Raw genomic sequence first — 18012 nt, 5'->3', positions numbered from 1 at the left:
TCGCCGACCTTCAACAGACCCCTCTGGAGCATCTCACAATCCTCTCGCCACCTTGAACAAGTCTCGCCACCTTGAACAAGTTAGCATTATTTGCAAATGTAATCATTTCACTTCTTACCCCCAAATCTGAATTATTAATAAGCAAGTTGAAAAGACCTGGGCCTAGTACTGAGCTTTGTGATGCCCCACTGCTTATCACCTTTCAGTGTGAAAACTGCCCATTTGTGTCGGAACTCCTAGGACAGTAATTTTAAATAGTCTCTAAACTTCCCAAAGAGAGCTGGCATTCCTTACTTTTCCTATAATCTCATTCACAACCCCCCTCATTTGAGAGATGTTAAGTGTGGTTGTGTTGGTCTTTTGGGCTAACTCCCTATTTATATAAATGTTAATAGCAATTGTTCCCAATTGTCGCTATGATATTTATATGTCTCACTACGTCTTGAGCATCATTTAGGTCCAAGTCCATGACTACTTCCCCCTGGTAGGTTCTGGGGCCATCTGCTCCATGGCACAGTCATTGAAAGTATCTAGAAAGCCAATAATTGAAAGTATCTAGATACCCAATCTCTTCTGACAGGAACACATAATTGACCCAATGTGTGGGTAGTTAATGTCATATATTATGACACAGTTCCTTAATTCTTTTGCCTTTTTAAAATCACTCTCTTAGCTTTGATCTGGCAGACAATAACAAGCTTCCAGAATTAAGCTTCCTTTTGGGCTCACTAATAGCATTTCTGTAAGTGGATCTATTTCTCTTAGATCCTCAGTTTTACTAGACTGTATGTGCTCTCACTCCATATCCAACCCTTCCCTCCCTATCCTTCCAAAATAATTTATATCCCGGAATCACTGTGTCCTACTGATTATCCTAATTGTGCCATGTTTCTGAAATGCCCACAATGTCTATGTTCTCCTCTGACACTACGCATTACAACTCCCAATTTTACCTCAGAGGCTCCTAGCATTTGCATATAAACATCTATAATTCCCCAGAAATTTCAGGCTTGCAGCCTTCTTCCTGTGCCCCCTAGACCTTATCATGTAGTCAATATTATTTGTTACCCTCTCAGTGGCCAGTCTGCATCAATTCCCTCTGGAACAGTGACAGCTCCCCCTCCATCTCTTAGAGATGAGCCATCCCAAACCAAAGACATTCTTCCAGGATTTAGTTTAAAAACTGCTCTGCCAGCTTTTTGATTTTAAGCACTAGCAGCCTGGTTCTTTCTCTGGAAGCCATCTCTTTTGCATACATATTACTTGTTTTAAAAAGCATCCCAGCGCCTAACAAAGTTAAACCCTTCCTCTCTATACCATTGTCTCATCGTTACATTGGCCTGTTCCGCACACAATAGATAATGCACTTTCAATGTGCTTTGGCAGCTGGATTTTCTTGTGGGGAACAGCCAAATCTACTTCTAAAGTGCATTGAAAGTGCATTATCTATTGTGTGCGGAATGGGCCATTGAGACTCCAAATTTGTGCCTTTCTATGTGGCCCTGAGTGTGCAACAGGCAGCACTTCTGAGAAGGCTACTTTGGAGGTCCTGGCCTTGAGTCTCCTGACTAATTCCATACATAGTGGATTGAATCACACAGTTCCAACATGATGTACTTATTACCATTTTTCTCTAGAATTTTTCAGAAATGTGAGAGAAAAACATTTGGAATAAAATGTGTTCTTTTTCTGATTTGGTGGTAACCCAACATTTAATGCAGCCACGCTTACTCTTGGACGGTGCTTCATCCCACAAGATGAGATCCACTTATTCTGTATTAAATGATGCAGAATAATATCTGCTCCATGGTTTGTGAATTATAATCTCTCAAACAGATTATAATATACATGAGAACACTCGCCTCTAGCTTTTTCCTACCTTAACAGCCCATTTATTGAAGCGTGTTAACGAGGAAGTGAGAAGGTTCTGAATATTTACATTGAACTATGAGATTGCCTTGTACTGAATCAGACCATTGATCTGCCTGGCTTCTTTACCTTGCAGCAGCTTTCCATGGTCTTGGTGGTAAGGGGTCTTCTCGATCACTCGCTGTCAGAGATCCTTTGACTGGGACTGAACCTTGGACCAACTACAGATGCTTACCTATGAACCGCAACCATCTGCTGGCAGGATTCTCTAGAATTTGACAGGACTGAGATTCTGGAATTGGTAGGCAGCATTGAACCCCAAAACCATCAGATCTGATTGAGAAAGCCCATTTATCTCTAAAGAATCAGCATCCTGTTTATGACGATCCTTTAATGTAGGATGAGCTGTTATATTCACTACTGGCAGAACTCCTAACTTGAAAGAATGGGGACGACATCATTCTAACTTAACAGTGTTTCAGAACACGAATGCTTTGCAATAAAACAAAATAAATCAGGATGTTGTGGGGGGTTTTAGTGGCATACACTTGTTTCTCATTCCCAGTGGAACAGAATCTCCTGTGCCTAGTGGCTTCTGGCTACTGTCTGCTTTGCTGTCTGTCTGCCCACCTACTATGAACTACAGCTCCTCCCACCTGCACTTAAAAGCTAACTGCATGCTACCGGCAGCTGATCAGAGCACTTTTTCAGTCTCCGTGTGGTGAACCAGTGATCTCCTCTCCTTGAGTCCTGCGTATTCAAGGTAAAGAATGTTTCTCTTTTCAATGCCTCAGCGGCAGCTGGATATTTAGTGGTAATGCCAGCTCTGCTGTTACTCTCTAGAGGGTGCTGGCTGGTTGATTGGTTGGGTCATTTTCAATTGACAAGTAGCACAGTAGTGAGTTTTAAAAACGAAAAGAAGATTGCTGAAATTACTGGGAAATATATATCATCTGTGGCTGAGAAGCTGGGGCTGTTTCTATACCCCCCCCCTCTGGCTAAAGAAATACTCTTGGAAGTGTTATGTGGCATTTTAAATTTCTGTCTTGTGTCTTAATGATAAAACCCCAGAGGATTTTGGGGTTAGAAACCCAAGAGGAGTGCACTTTTAAAGAAATCTACGATGTTTTGTCTGCTAGTATTAGAAACTTGCCTTTTGGCAGTTCTGAGGAAGCCCTCCCCCATCTTTTGCAAAGGGCATCTTTGGCATGTTTTACTGCTTTGAAAATAAAGCATACTTGGATTGTTACCCAAACAGAAGAACACGAATCAGGTGGATGTTTGCGACAGGGACAAATTGTGCCGCTGGGTATCCGAAGAATGTGTTTGGAGACCAAGATTGCCTTTCTTTAAACTACAGAACCAGCTGCAACGTGCAGATGAATGACACTTGAGATCTCTGTACATGTAAGAAGATAAACTGCTAAGGATCTGTGTCCCCTTCCCAGATGTGCTGAAATGGTGTCTAAAGGGACAAATAGTGAGACTGTTGTGTTTACATTTCCTCGCCTCAGTAGGAAGCGCCAGCAAATGTGAGGCATTAAGAGCAGAAATTCTTTGAAAGCCCTTCTTTAATTCAGCTCGCGGGTTATCTGCACTGGCCTGACAGAAATCAGCTCATTCGCTCTTGCTGGTTCCTCATATTGCACATGCACCAAGTCATTTAACCACACAGTCACCTTCTCAAAGAAATTCCATTGTAGAAATCCTAATCCAAGAATGCCTTCATGGTGTTCTGAAATACTAGTGATCAGGAATGACCGCTGGAAATAACAGAGTGTACCCAGAAAAAAATTCAGCTTCTATAAACCATTTCTGAATTCTTTCAGTCACACTCCTTGTTACTTTTAATTATCACATGTGCAAAGCCATCAAACCATTTGGCACTTTACAGGGTACAAGGAAAACTCTTTTGCCAAACAATGTCTTCTTGTTACAGAATATTATTTCCTATAGTCTCTATATGCATGCAAAACAATGCCTCTTAATATACCTTGTGGGATACCACAAACTCAGTATAACTTTCATTTAACTGCTTGATACAATTCTTTTTTTTTATTGTACAGTAAGCATCTGAAATTTTATCTCTGTTGTAGCATGGAAAAAATCCAACCAAAAGTTACATAAGAGTCTGATGTCCTCTGAAATTGCCATTAAAGTAGAGAACATTTTGCTTCATGCTTAAAATTGGATAGGGGAAATTTGTTTTTTTTTTAAACAACAACAAACACACACCCCAGATACACATTATTTTGTGAAGGCAAGTTTAGGAGATTTTGGTTTCCCTAAAAGATAATGTAGCACCGTGTTGGTAATTATTGTTCAGTTAGCTATTTATCATCAAGTTTTAGTCTTCAAGGGAAAAAAGTGAAAGGCTATAATTTCAGGAATGTGTTATCTGAAGAATTCTGGTTAAAATAAGATCCTACTGTGAAATTCCATTTATCACGCAAGTTCCTCTTAACCAAACAACTCTGAAAATGTATTTCAAGCAGTATTCTCAGAAGAAAACTCCTCACAAAATGCATTTAACACAGAACTGTTGCATGCCTGAAATAGGTTGGCGGCTGGGAAATGTGTTGGGGTTTTTGCATTTGAAAATGGTAGTGCATACAGATGGTGAGATGAAATAGATCCCTAATAAAAACTGGACTATCTTGCAGACGCCTTCATTTTCATTTGGAAATAGACCTGAGCATCAGTTGACACTATTGGGCTAGTAAAAGGAATGGATGGGCAATGAAGAAAAATAATTATCTCTCACTAAATGCACTTTCGAGATTTGTTAGGAAAGTGTGATTACTTCAGCAATGAAACAATGGCCCCTACCAGTATGTGCACTTGTGGTGAACAAAATATTGCTTAGTTTAATCAAAGTACGAGCAGCTTATAAATTAACATGTTGCTGTAAAACAATAGTGCTCCTAGTTAACCAATGAGTCATGTCAAAAGTATAATAATGTAACGATGTGTTTGATGAAGGTATTTCTCCCTTGCAGGTCAGTTATAGTCCTCAAGGTGACTTGCAAACATTGATATATACAGCCATGCATGATTTCTGTATATGTAAAATCTGCAACAAAGGTAGACCCTAGAAAATTAATGGGAACAGTTGGCAACCTCCAGGTGGATCTGAAGATCTCCCGGAAGTCAAGCCAATGTTCAGATTACAGAGATCAATTCCCCTGACAGCTATGGAGGCTGCGCTTAATGGCATTTCAATGGTCACTCCTGTCTTCAAACCCCACTCCAGATATCCAAGGAGTTCACAACTTAGAGTTGGCAACTCTGTTAAAGGGTGCAATCCTATTCTGAGTTATTATTGTTCCAGTGGATAGGATGCATAGGAGTATGCTACCAGGGTTCAGCTAAATAATGTTCAAAGAAATGGATGGGATAGATAGATAGATAGATAGATAGATAGATAGATAGATAGATAGATAGATAGATAGATAGATAGATAGATAGATAGATAGATAGATAGATAGATAGATAGATAGATAGATAGATAGATAGATAGATAGATAGATAGATAGATAGATAGATAGATAGATAGATAGATAGATAGATAGATAGATAGATAGATAGATAGATAGATAGATAGATAGATAGATAGATAGATAGATAGATAGATAGATATTGAAACAGAAGCCACTAAAGGCCTGGGCAAAATCGGTCTGATCCTGAAGCACCACAACCAAGATGGTGTAATGCAGTGGTTCTCAGCCTTCCTAATGCCATGACCCTTTAATAGTGTTCCTCATGTTGTGGTGACCTCCGACCATAAAATTATGCAAGTGTTCTTTCACAGAAATTAAACCGAAACTGACCAAAGGCGTGAAGATCCATTGTTCATGATTGTATATAAATTGGTTATAAATTGTATATAAATTGGTGGGTGCCTTCAGGAGGAGCAGCAATGGTGGCGGTGCCCCCCAGCCAAGCTGCTCACCCTGCCACAACCCCTGTGAAACAATCATTCAACCCCCAAAGGGGTCCCGACCCCCAGGCTGAGAACCACTGGTGTAATGCCTAATAGCCGCCCCTTCCACCCAAAGCTAGCAAAGGTCTTAACAGCCAGGCAAATTTTTTACAGCAATAGATACTAGCCCTGCATTGAGTGAAACTATAGACGTGTACTCATAAGAAAACACAGCCTTGAAGAACGCATCACTCATTCTCAATAGCAGAGCACCATTTTGACTTCTTACCTAGCCTGCATTGTTAGACCACTTCCTTTTGATTTCCCTTCGTACCCCACACAAAAGCAACTGGAGCACAGAGAAAAGTCATTGCACAATGTATTAAATTTTCACATTTCTTCAGGATATGTTCCTATGAGCTACTGTTTAGGATAGGTTCAATTTCATTTTTTTTACCTACAGGTTTCTTATCTGTTCTAAGTCCCCCAGGGTTCTAACCAAATCTGCTGGGTTTGGAATAAAGGAAAATGAATGCTGTCTCTGAATGGATATGCACCACCAGAATATTCACTGGAATACAGTCTTCTTTGCTTATGTTTCAGAAGGTAGCCCTGTTGGTCTGTAGTAGAAACTGCTGGATTTGATTTAGGGCAGGGCTAGTCAACCCGTGGTCCTCTAGATGTCCATGGACTACAATTCCCATGAACCCCTGCCAGCGTTTGCTGGCAGAGGCTCATGGTTTCACTCATCCCCTGATTTAGGGGATATGAAGCTTAAGGTCTGCTCTTAAATTGATTGTAGTAAACAAGGATACTTTTCAGCATCTTTCAGACAGATTCCAGCATTTTCGGATAATGGTTATCTTCTCCCTTCACATCCCCTTATTGCTAAAATACAAATAATGCTTTGGTCCATTTTTTGTTTTTTTCTGAAGGATGTTCTCAAATGCCTTCTTTTTTATTTTGTTTGGTTTGAGGTCAGGAGGTAATGTTTCTCCAGGTTAGATTGGTGGCTTCTCTGTTAAGTTTCCTCTATAGTGCAACTTGCTTGAACCATTTTAGTTTACTTTGCTAAATGAATATTCTTTTCCTATGAGCATCTGAGGCATGATTCGCCTTTGTTAACTACAATGTTCACTAGGAGATTTCTATTAATGCAAGCCCAGTTACCTCACAGGCATCTCTTGCCTCATCTAAGTTAAGAAAGTGTTCTTATGAACCCCCCAAAACACATTTGTATCCTTTCAAATTCCTTTATCCAGCCTAGTACCCTCATGAGGGTTGTCAACCATGAAGTGGAGCCTGGAAATTTCTTAGAATTACAATTGATCCTCAGACTACAGAGATCACTTCTGGAAAAAAATGGCTACTTTGGAGGTTAGACAGCTAGGTCTCTCCCTTCTCTGATCTCCATCCACCCTAGGCTCCACCCTCAAAGTTCCAGGAATATCCCAATTGTCACCTAGAATACACTCAATGCCTACCTACATCTTCCTGCTGGAATGGCGCAGCAAGTCAGTGGGTCCCAGAGCTGCATCATTTGAAATTCCCGCTGTCAGGTACAGATGCATAATTTCATAAACTTGGTCCATATTTGTGGCCTATAACTCTTCACTTAAAGGCTTTATTCTCCTTTTACATTAATTAAATTAATTAGAAATTAATAGAAATTTGTATGTATGGGGAAAGATCCTTCCTCAGTGTGAGATGAGTTGCAAACATCTGATATGAATTCAGGTGAACTGTGGAACCTGGCCTGATGTATTTTGAGACCCTATCGTTATACCAAGGAATTAAAGAGAACATGTTTTTTGGAGGGAGGGGAATGAAAGGTACTAATTTTATACTGTCATTTATGATCCCCAGGCCATCTTCTGAGTGGGTAACCATAACCGTACAGTTGGTTGGGGATAACAGTAATACCCAAGTCTGGCATGGGATGTTCTCTAGCTTGTCTTTCTGGATCAGTGGAAGGAACTCTTCAGTAGCTCTCTGGTGTAGAGGGCATTGTGGGTCAGAAAGAGTTTACCCATTGAGCTTTCCTCAAAGTCTGTCGGAATGGATGGATGAAGTCCTGCCCATATTAGTGTCCCAAAGGTATTGATGCCCTATGGACAACTGTTGCCATTCCTATAGAACAGGGGTAGTCAACCTGTGGTCCTCCACATGTTCATGGACTACAATTCCCATGAGCCCCTGCCAGCATTCTATAGAAAATATGCAGGCAGTGACAACAATGGAATCTAATGACTAAATAAACAAAATATAATGAATTTAAGAAATTTAAGAAATAATAATAATAATTAATAAACTGCTGGAGTGCCATTCATGAGCTTGAACCCTGTAAGAGTAAAGCTGTTACAATTTGATATAAATGTTAGATAATGAAAACTGCAGTTTTCAGAACAAAGTGAAAACCATTTTTAATGTAAATTATTTTTAAAAATGCTCATTAGGTAAATCCTTAAGGGATTTCCTGCTTCCAAGCACAGGAAGCTATACTAATCAGAATATGATCTGTATTTTTTGATTCCTTTATATGGACCTGATCACCTGTGGTTTCTTAAGTTTCTTAAGTTCTGCTGAAAAACAGGAGATTAAGGCAGACACTGTGTCGATCTTGGTTGTTTTCAATAAATAGTTCCAAGATTTGGGGGGGGGGGCGAACTCTTGCTCTAAAGGTCATTCGTAGGGTTTCCAACTCGAGGTTGGTAAATTCATGGAGATTAGGGGTGACGCCTATGGAAGGCAAGGTGGGAGGAGAGGAGGAACCTCAGGAGGGTGCAATTGCCATAAGGTTCACCCTCCAAAGCAGCCATTTCCTTCTGGGGATTTGGTCTCTATCATCTGGAGATCAGTTGTAATTCTGTGAGATCTTCAGACCCCACCTGAAGGCTGGCTACGCTTACATAAACCCTTCATTTAGGAAACATTCACTGTTCAGTTCGGGTGGGGTGGTTCTGTTTGTGGTTTACATTAAAACACAAAGGTGGTATAGTTTACTCAGCAGGGCTGATCTGGTGTTTACAAGTGGTAATTTTTACAAGGCTAAATAATAGCTTTAAATACACAGGAAAAGAAAAAGAAATTAATTTTCCCATATTAAAATGCTGTCTGCTTTGCAATCTGTTTTGTTTCTGCACGCTTTGTTACATCAAGTTGAGTTAGCAGTTATAGAAGACAGGAGAATTTAAGATTCTAGTTGCCATCTCTGTGAACTAATGAATTGCTCACGCTGTGATGTTTTGATTTGGATTACTGCATGCACAGTGTTCAGTTTTGTTCTAGCCAGGCATATCAAGAGAACTTGTCAACTCGATTGGTAACTAAGTACAATATGGACTGAACCATCTGTTAATGGCAAATGTCATTTAAGGGTTTATGTATTATTTAATTATTCTGTTGCTACTTGTGACTTCTGGTCACAGAAGCAAATTGGTGAAGATACTACTACTACTGCTACTACTACTACTGCTACTACTACTACTACTCACAGCTACATCATCATCATCAGCAGTACTACTACTAGTAGTAGTAGTACTGCTGATGATGATGATGTAGCTGTGAGATTCAAGGAAACGAATCATTATTATCATTCTCAATATGGTAGTAAGCGAGTAGCCTCAAATTCTATAGCTTGGATTAAGTTTTTAACTCTCTCCTTTGATGATGTGCTGAGTGAATCCTCTAATGGTGTCTTGAAATAGTTATTAGCTCAACATGTTCCAAAAATGTAGTCTTTACAGCCGTTCTAAGCCAATGAGAGTTGAGTCAAAACATTTTGTTTCAGCAAGTCAAAACAAAATGTCTCTGAGATATCCAAACAAAATAAAACATTTACACATTTTTTAAAAATGCCATAATGGAATGTTTTATTTCGAATGTTTCATGCACATGGAAGCTTACACCTTGAATAAAACTTTGTTAGTCTTAGTGCCACTGGACTTAAACTTTGTTCTGAAATTTTAGTTTTTTAGGGGAAAGAATTCTTTTCAAAGATCAATTCCATCCACTTGAAAAGGAATCAAAAGATTGCCGTTATTCTTGGAACTGACAATGTATTTCCTAACCAACCTTGAAATGCCAGTATCCAGTATCCGTCACTAGAACTTCTTAGATGAGTGATAGTAATTTGTAGCTGCTCATTCTCTCAAAAGAATACGAGACCCCTACTGCCATCAAAACAAAGCTGTTTTCTTTTGGTTTTGCTGAAAACAACTGGGGCGAATGAGCCAGGATTATCTCAGGGAAGTTTCTTTTAAGTGAAATATGAAGAATGTGATCTGGTTCCTGGCACCTTTTGGCATGGGGTACATGGTACATCAGTTAATTCTTTCTCTTAAACATATTGCCTCATGTGCTTTGTGTTTATTGCTCTGTGGAATTGACAGGGCATTTGTGCACCCAGGAAAAATAGTGAAATACTTACCTTTTGCAAAGGCCATATTATTGGTGCTTTGCACGATGTCAGCATCCAGCGACCCAGCAGCAAACCGACAGCTACATCCTCCATTTTAAAGCACTAGTGGGGGAATCGCATAAACTGGATTCCCTCAACTATGTATGTATGTATGTATGTATGTATGTATGTATGTATGTATGTATGTATGTATTTATTTATTTATTTATTTATTTATTTATTTATATACCACCCTCCCCTGAGGTTCAGGGCGGTTTACATGGAACTGGAATAAAAACAGTACAGATAACATGATAACATGTAGATAACATGTAGCGCAAGCAGGAGGAGAGCTACCAGCAAGCCACACACCAAGGGAATGTGTATAGCTGAAGTAGCACTATCTCCAGCTCCAGAGTCTGCCCTTGCACCCACCTCCCTCTCCCTTCTCCTGGGGATGGGGCTTCTTATTTTTTTGATACAAACTGCCTGGAGCAATGAATAGGCATATAATCGCCCAGGCAGAGCAACAAAAACCTTTCCCCCATCAGTTTACACACAAAACATGCCTCTTCCCCCCCCCCCCCCCCCCAATGGGAAAAAAGATCATTTCTTAAAAGCTACAAGGATCAGGATTCAAAGAGAAGTGGCTGTAAAAAACAAAAAGCCCTATGCATTTATGTTAAAAGCCTATGCATGAATAGATGCATAGGGGTTTAAACAGAGCACTTTAATTAAAAAAAAATTAGCTTGAATCGTGGTCCCTTTAAAAGAGAGAGAAAGGTGACTGGCCGCCTGTCTTGATTGACAGGCTGAAGAGAGGAGCGTGTCTAGTGCATTCCCCTCTTCCACCATTTCAAGCAGGCGTGTGGAGTGGCAAGACGTGCGAGAGGGTGGCAGAGGAGCCAGGAGGCGAGGAATTGCCGGAGACGTGATTTTTTCTAGCATTACGCCATTGCGCTGGAGTAACGCTATTTTTTAAAATGTGCGGAAAAGCCAATAGAGTTCTCAAAACACTGTCTCAATTGAAATGATTAATTTTTATGATATATCTTTTGAGAGGTATACCTGCCTTCCTTCTTTGAACAAAAAAGTTCATTTAAGATTCCAAACCTTTTAATTGGCTGTGCTTGGCCACATGAATGGTGTTCCCGTTCATAAACACATCTATACTACAGAATGAAAAATAGTTTTAACTTTCATGGCTTCTTCCCAGATATTCGGGATGGTACTGAGAATTGTTTGATTTGCATTGTATTAAGTTGGGAGTCATAACAGTTCAAGCTATAGTTAAAATTGGTTTAAATCGGTTTGTGTAGACTGCCCCTTAGAATGCAGATATCATTTGGATGCACTACATCTAGTTTTTTCTTTTTTTATGAAGATGCAAATTACAATCTTGTTAAACATCCACTCCTGTCGTCTTTTCCACTTCTGTCTGCCAGCTGGGTGGTCAACAGCTTGCAGTGCTGAGGCTATAAACTCTATTCCCAGAGCTGCAAATTTGCAGTAAACTGATGACTGTTCTGTCTGTGCATGTCTAGTGGGCCACACATTCCAGTTTGCAGATCTAGTAAATTTTGACAGAAGTGCAATCTGGTGACACAGAATTCCTGAAGGACAGAAAAATTCTGCTAAATCCTGCCAGCTGAACCACCCAAACCAGGGGTAGTCAAACTGCGGCCCTCCAGATGTCCGTGGACTACAATTCCCATTAGCCCCTGCTAGCGTGCAGAAGAACCATCTCCTTTCAGGGGAAAAAAAGCTCTGGAATTCTGAACCATGACCGGCCACTGCAATTGGACTCTACAACCAGGAAAATCGTATAAGATTATTTATTATATCTGATGCAATTTACCACAAACTGATGGATATTATGCCTGTTGTGTGTTTAAATCCCTAACCAAACATATTATTTTCTAATCCCCTGGTCAGTCAAATAGGCCCCAAAGGAAGTCATTGAAATTGAAACAAAACAAACAAACAAACACCCTTGAGATTTTTGTTAATCATGATACCAGCTGCAAAAAAAACAACAACAAAAAACCTTTCATTAAGGCAGCAGAGGAAGAACAGCAGCAAGAAAAGAAACTGTCTGTTTCATGCTACATATCGCAAAACCTTCAAGGTATATTGTGCAGTTTGGAAAGCAAAAAAAGGCAAGTGTGTTATAGAACAATCAATCTCATTAAAGTTGAGTAATACATAGAAGGGTTTGGGTTTTTAAAAAAAAACATATCTTGGAATCAGTTTCATCTTCATTTTTGGATATCTTCAGGACTGAATTTACATAGGGGCGGTTTCTACATAAGGGCTCTTTCCTTTGCATCTCCTGTTCCATATTCTCCATTGGCAGTTGCCGTGCATGCTAACAATTCCTTTCCTGAGAGGGAGAAGCTAACTGAGAGCTCGAGTTTCAGTCAGAATAGTTGTCAGACATGGCATGGGAGGTCCCTCCCTTCACCTTTCTCATTGGCTCTGCCATGGCACAGCTTAGTGCCCATATTTAGTGATGGCAGGGGATCATACACAGAAAAATGTGAAGACTGACTATCACATTGAAACCCAAAAGACACCTAACATTATGTTCAGACAAGCACGTAGACAGAGTGGTTCAGAGTGTTTGAGTGGGAAGTGGGAATGGGGAGACCTGCGCTCAAGTCCCCACTTCACATGGAACTCACTGGTGATCTCAAGCCAGTCAACTCAACTCACCTCACAGGGATGTTGTGAGGAAGACAGGACTGTGTATGCATTCTTGAATTTCCCAGGAGGAAGAGTGGGAATGTAACAGACAAACAGATATCCCTTCCTAAGCCTTCAATTGGAGGTTAATGCCAGTGTTTCCTGTGGAATGATGTGTGGTATTCAGAGAAGGAAAATCCTCCGTCTCTTTCTCATGCATTTAGGAAAGTTGCAGAGGCTGGTTCATTAAAATGGCATATCTGTGTGATTCTAGCTAAGCTACTTGTCTGATGTGTGTTATATGTATTGATTACATGAAAACCACTGCATATCTGAGTAGTATGAAGGGGTCAAGATACTCGGGCATCTGCCAGGATCTGCAGCCTAGCAGAAGTCCTTTCTTTCCAACTTTATTTAAGAATTGCCTGATGTGACAATGAAGGAAACAGAGCTGAGCTTTGCTGCTTTCTCCAGGCACCCTTTCCAACTATCTCAGAGGCCCTGCAACATTGGGTCAGTCTCCCATTTTCTAGTGGGTATGGAGCTGGAAGATCTGGAAGCAGTGAATGATGGTCTAATGGTTTTCCCCCAGATCTGCTGGAACTGATCTCACATGCCTCAAGGGTTGACAGATCTGGGTTGTGAAATACCTGGAGATCTTGGTGGTAGAGCTGAGGAGGGCAAGGTTTGGGGAGGGGGGAATTCTCCACATCAGGATGCTTTGGGATGCTTTGGGCTGATCCTGCGTTGAGCAGGGGGTTGGACTAGATGGCCAGTATGGCCCCTTCCAACTCTATGATTCTGTGATTCTGTGAATTGAGTGGGGTGTGAGGCTATAGAGACTGCCTTCCAAAGTGGTCATTTGCCCCAGGTGAACTAATCTGTGTCATCTGGAGACCAGTTGTAATAGCAGGATATCTCCAGCTGCAGCCCTACATGCAATAATATGGGGGGGGCAGGCATGATGTGTATGGAGTGCTGTGGTGAAAGGGTCTCTGGACATCAGGCAGGGCTGGTTCTGGATTTTGGGGGACCCTTGGCAGAGAGTGCTCAAGGCCCCCTTGCCTCTCTTGGCAACCACCAGCCCCCTTCATGGATTTCCCTTTAGTACTTACCACCTGCTTAAGTCTCCTTCCTCTTCCTGGAAGTTCTCCTTTCTCTTATGGCACCACCACTCTGCACCACTTGCATATCCTTCCCCATTGACACTGTGCTTGTGACAGGGAATATGGGTAGTATAGCCCCAAGCAGATGAGGGGGACGTGGTACTGGCAAGTGGCAGGGAAAGTATGTAGGCAACAGCTCAGTAGCGGTGGCACCACCAGAAGTCATGGGCCCTGGCAGCTTCCTCATGTCAGGGTATTCCAGGGACCCATGGAAACCTACTGTTGGCCTTAACAGAAGTGATATGATGTTTAATGCAGTACTGCCTACACTGGCATATTACATCTCCCAGCAAGTAGCCCCACCTGCTAATTTTTTTTCCTGTATCCAAATTTTCTGTTCTGTCAAAGTCAGGAGGACCGAACTTTAAGGCCATATGCAGTCCGGTTCCACCGTATCTTCAGGACTGCCTAGCTGAATATGTCCCCTAAAGCCGGGGTAGTCAACCTATGGTCCTCCAGATGTCCATGGACTACAATTCCCATGAGCCCCTGCCAGCGCTTGCTTTATGCTCTGCCAGTGTCAACAGGCTCATGATCCCCAGTCCCAAAGAGGTGTGTCTGGCCTTGACCACGGCTTGGCAGAATGAGGTTCCAAGTGAGATCAGGGTCCTGTCAGAACTTCAACAGCTCTGCAGGGCCTGTAAAATGGAGCTCTTCCACCACGCCTGCATTTGAGGCCAGCACAGATATAATCAGGTAATAATGGCCCTCCCCCTACACACACTCCCCCTTTTCCCCCCACTGTGTTATTAAAACATTACTTTGTCAATTAGTGGATGGCCAATTGGCAGGCAGAGTTACTAATCCTTGTGTATGGCTCATTAAGTTTCTAATAATCATGTTTATGTTTACAATGTTTTATGATGTTTTACTCATGTCGTATTTTACCTCATTGTTAGCTGCCCCGAGACTTCAAGTGAGGGGTGGGATATAAATAAAATAAATAAATAAATAATAAGTGTAATTTTCTTGCTTGCTGTTGGACCTATATTTATCATATTTGTGTTAGATTTGCTTTAGTTAATTATTCTGATATCATAGTTAAGTTTAATAAAAGATTGCATACTTGGGGCTGTGGTTCATCAAATTCATGTCTTGGTTTCTTTCAGAATTATTGGACGGTTTTCATTCACCCAGCCTCACTGCTACATCTCTGTGATGCTTGTGTTCATCTCCTTCCTCCTTGTGGTCTAATGGCAAAGTGATCTATCTGATCTACTGATCCTTTGGCAAGTTTCCTATTCATATTTTAAAATATTTTTTAATATGCTGTGAACTTGTTTTGCCTCAAATCCTTTCTTAGTTAATGTTTTTGAGTTAAGGTTAGAAGTCACGTAAATGAAGATGGATTCAGGTGGGTAGACATGTTGGTCTGTAACAGAAGAAAAAAGTTTGAGTCCAGTGGCACCTTGAAGACCAAAAATGTTGAATAAAACAGGTATAAAAAAGGTATAAGCTTTTGTGTGCATGTATCTGAAGAAGTGTCTTAAAGGTGCCCCTGGACTCAAACTTTGTCATAAATGAAGATGCTAATGCCAAATTTATTTTAAAATAACATTAATTATATTTTACAAAAAGTTTAGGAAAATCTTTGTTTTCACCACCACAAATTTAATTCCAACTTCAGTTCCCATTACTTTGATACTGAGTGCTTTATTGGAGTTCCATGTAAAGTTGTGATCAATTGTGGGAATCTGGCTTCTTGCCCTGGCTAAAAACCAAACAAGAAAAGAGGGGATTGATATCTGAGAAGTGATTTAGGTAGTGTCTTTTGAACTCTCCTAAAATTAATAGGCCAGTTGAGTTGAGTCTTTGCTAGTAGTCTCAGGAGATGTACAAGAAGAGATATTTAAAATTTTGCACTGAACCTGGTTGACAGTCAAATATACTCTGCCTGATATTTATTTATTTGATTGATTGATTGATTTCTATGCCACCACTCCTAGATCTGCTAGCATATGGTGGCTCACAGCAGCAAAATAATACAAAGTTTGAAAACATTACATAGCACCCCCCCCCAAAAAAAAAAACATCTCCATGTTCAGTCCATGAACTGATTGAAGATACATTTGGTTTGCACCAAACATCTCCTGCTGAACAAGTTTATAGCTAGGGATCAGCTGGGAGTTGGGTTCTGTTGTCACAACATTTCTTTGTATCGAGAAAAATGCTGGGGCAGTGTCAAAAATTGACACCTAATTTATGGCCGGTCAACAGGGAATGGGCTTCTGATCTACCTCCTCCTCAGAAAAATTGCTGCACAAGTGATCTGCTTCTGATCTCCCCATTGTAAAACAAGAAAGAGATTTCTTCTCCTCCTCTCAAAGCAGAGGGTTGGAGGGGTGAGAGAAGTTATACTTCTGACACAGCAACACTTCCAGGATGGAAAACACCTGATTTCCAGTTGATCTGTGTGGTCAGCTGAAATCCAGGTCCTGATTGTTCCCCCAACCCTGTTGCTGGGCACAGACTCTGAGATCCCTCATCATCTGGGAGTGTCTTTTCATGACTGTAAGTAGGATATGAGTTGAACAGGCAAGTGTTTGAGCATGCCTATATACATGTCCTACATATGCATAGCTCTACATCTACCTCAAAAGAACTAGGAATATGGCAAAGTAATGATAGAAGCTTGCACTTAATGCAATTGCTATTTGGCATATTTGGCTTCCAAGCTTCCCTGTGGCTGCACATGAGTAGTACAACCACATGTGTCTTTCCTGGTATCTTGGCAGGGTGCTGGTTAAGAAGGAAGGACTTGTGCTGTTGGTCTCACATATCATTCACAAACAGCCAAAATTCACATGGGTACACATCATGGAAAACAATTCTCATGTCACCACAACCACATGTATGTTTGGCTTCAAATTGTTCAGATTAAACTTTAGAGAACAGGACAATTATGCTGTGCATAATGGTAATGTTCATGCTCAACTCTGTAAACCTAGTAGAGGACAAATCCAAAGAGGGAATGGTCTATTCTGAATCTAATCTCAGTGCGGAATTTTGAGCCATAATATGAAGATGGAAGACAAAAGACCAAGACGAAGAAGAGTCGGTTCTTATATGCTGCTTTTCTCTATCCAAAGGAATCTCAAGGCGGTTTACAATCGCCTTCCCTTTCTTCTCCCCGCAACAAGCACCCTGTGAGGTAGGTGAGGCTGAGAGAGCCCTGATATTACAGCTCGGTCAGAACAGTTTTGTCAGTGCTGTGGTGAGCCCAAGGTCAGCCAGTTAGTTGATGTGGAGAAAGAGCAGGGAATCAAACCCAGCTTGTCAGACTAGAAGTTGGTGCTCCTAACCGCTACACCAAGCTGTATCATCTGGTTAAATTTTCAGTACTCTGAAGTCCATTTCCTCCTCCCAAATCTCTAAATTCAGCAGCACCCAAAATTGAAAAAGTTTAAGAACTCAAATTAGAAAGATATAAATGCCATTTTTATTAATCATTGCAACCCAGGAGAATTTGCTTGTGAATATTTTCTGATTCATTTCTGATCTGCTCTTAACAGCTAAACTAGCACCTTCCACCGGTATCACTTTAAAAAATAAAATAAAACATGTTCTTTAAACAAGGAAAGAAATAACTCAATGTTCATTTCCACTTGGCTGAAATGTGCTACAGTAAGCAATCACATTGTTTGCTGCAAAAAAATGCTAATCTGGACTTCAGGATGGAGTCTCTCCTGTTTTAGTTGTTCCAAAAATGCCATTACTTGTCAATGCATGCTGGAAATAAAACCAAGGCACTATTTAAAAGACAGCTTTCCAAAGCAGTCCAGGCCAAAACTGATTCTTTGGTTTCTAGTAAGTAATAATTCATATCTGTGGCTTTGAAGGGGCCACAGCCACAACCCCAAAGAGAAACACTCAGGATCATCAAAGGGCTTGGAACTCTCCATTAAATATTACAGCTTTATCCAGCCCTGCTAAGAAGCATACAAGAGTTTTTCCAACAAAAAATATGAAAT

General features: G+C 40.7%; 1 protein-coding gene across 2 annotated transcripts in view; it reads left to right on the top strand.

The window, feature by feature from the left end:
- Positions 1 to 2480: 2480 nt before the first annotated feature.
- The window catches only part of COL8A1 (collagen type VIII alpha 1 chain), a 110315-nt gene continuing 94783 nt past the window's right edge, over positions 2481 to 18012 (top strand). Inside the window, exons 1-2 of one of the 2 annotated variants that reach the window (XM_077342044.1) lie at positions 2481 to 2632; positions 15151 to 15270. The gene's annotated coding sequence lies outside the window, so the exon portion shown is untranslated. The remainder of the gene's footprint in view (positions 2633 to 15150; positions 15271 to 18012) is intronic. The other variant, XM_077342045.1, reaches the window with a different exon arrangement.

This window comes from Paroedura picta, chromosome 6 (genome assembly GCF_049243985.1).
Source record: "Paroedura picta isolate Pp20150507F chromosome 6, Ppicta_v3.0, whole genome shotgun sequence".
Taxonomy (NCBI): domain Eukaryota; kingdom Metazoa; phylum Chordata; class Lepidosauria; order Squamata; family Gekkonidae; genus Paroedura; species Paroedura picta.
Note: the sequence above shows the minus strand (reverse complement) of the source record. Positions and strands in the feature narration are given on the sequence as shown.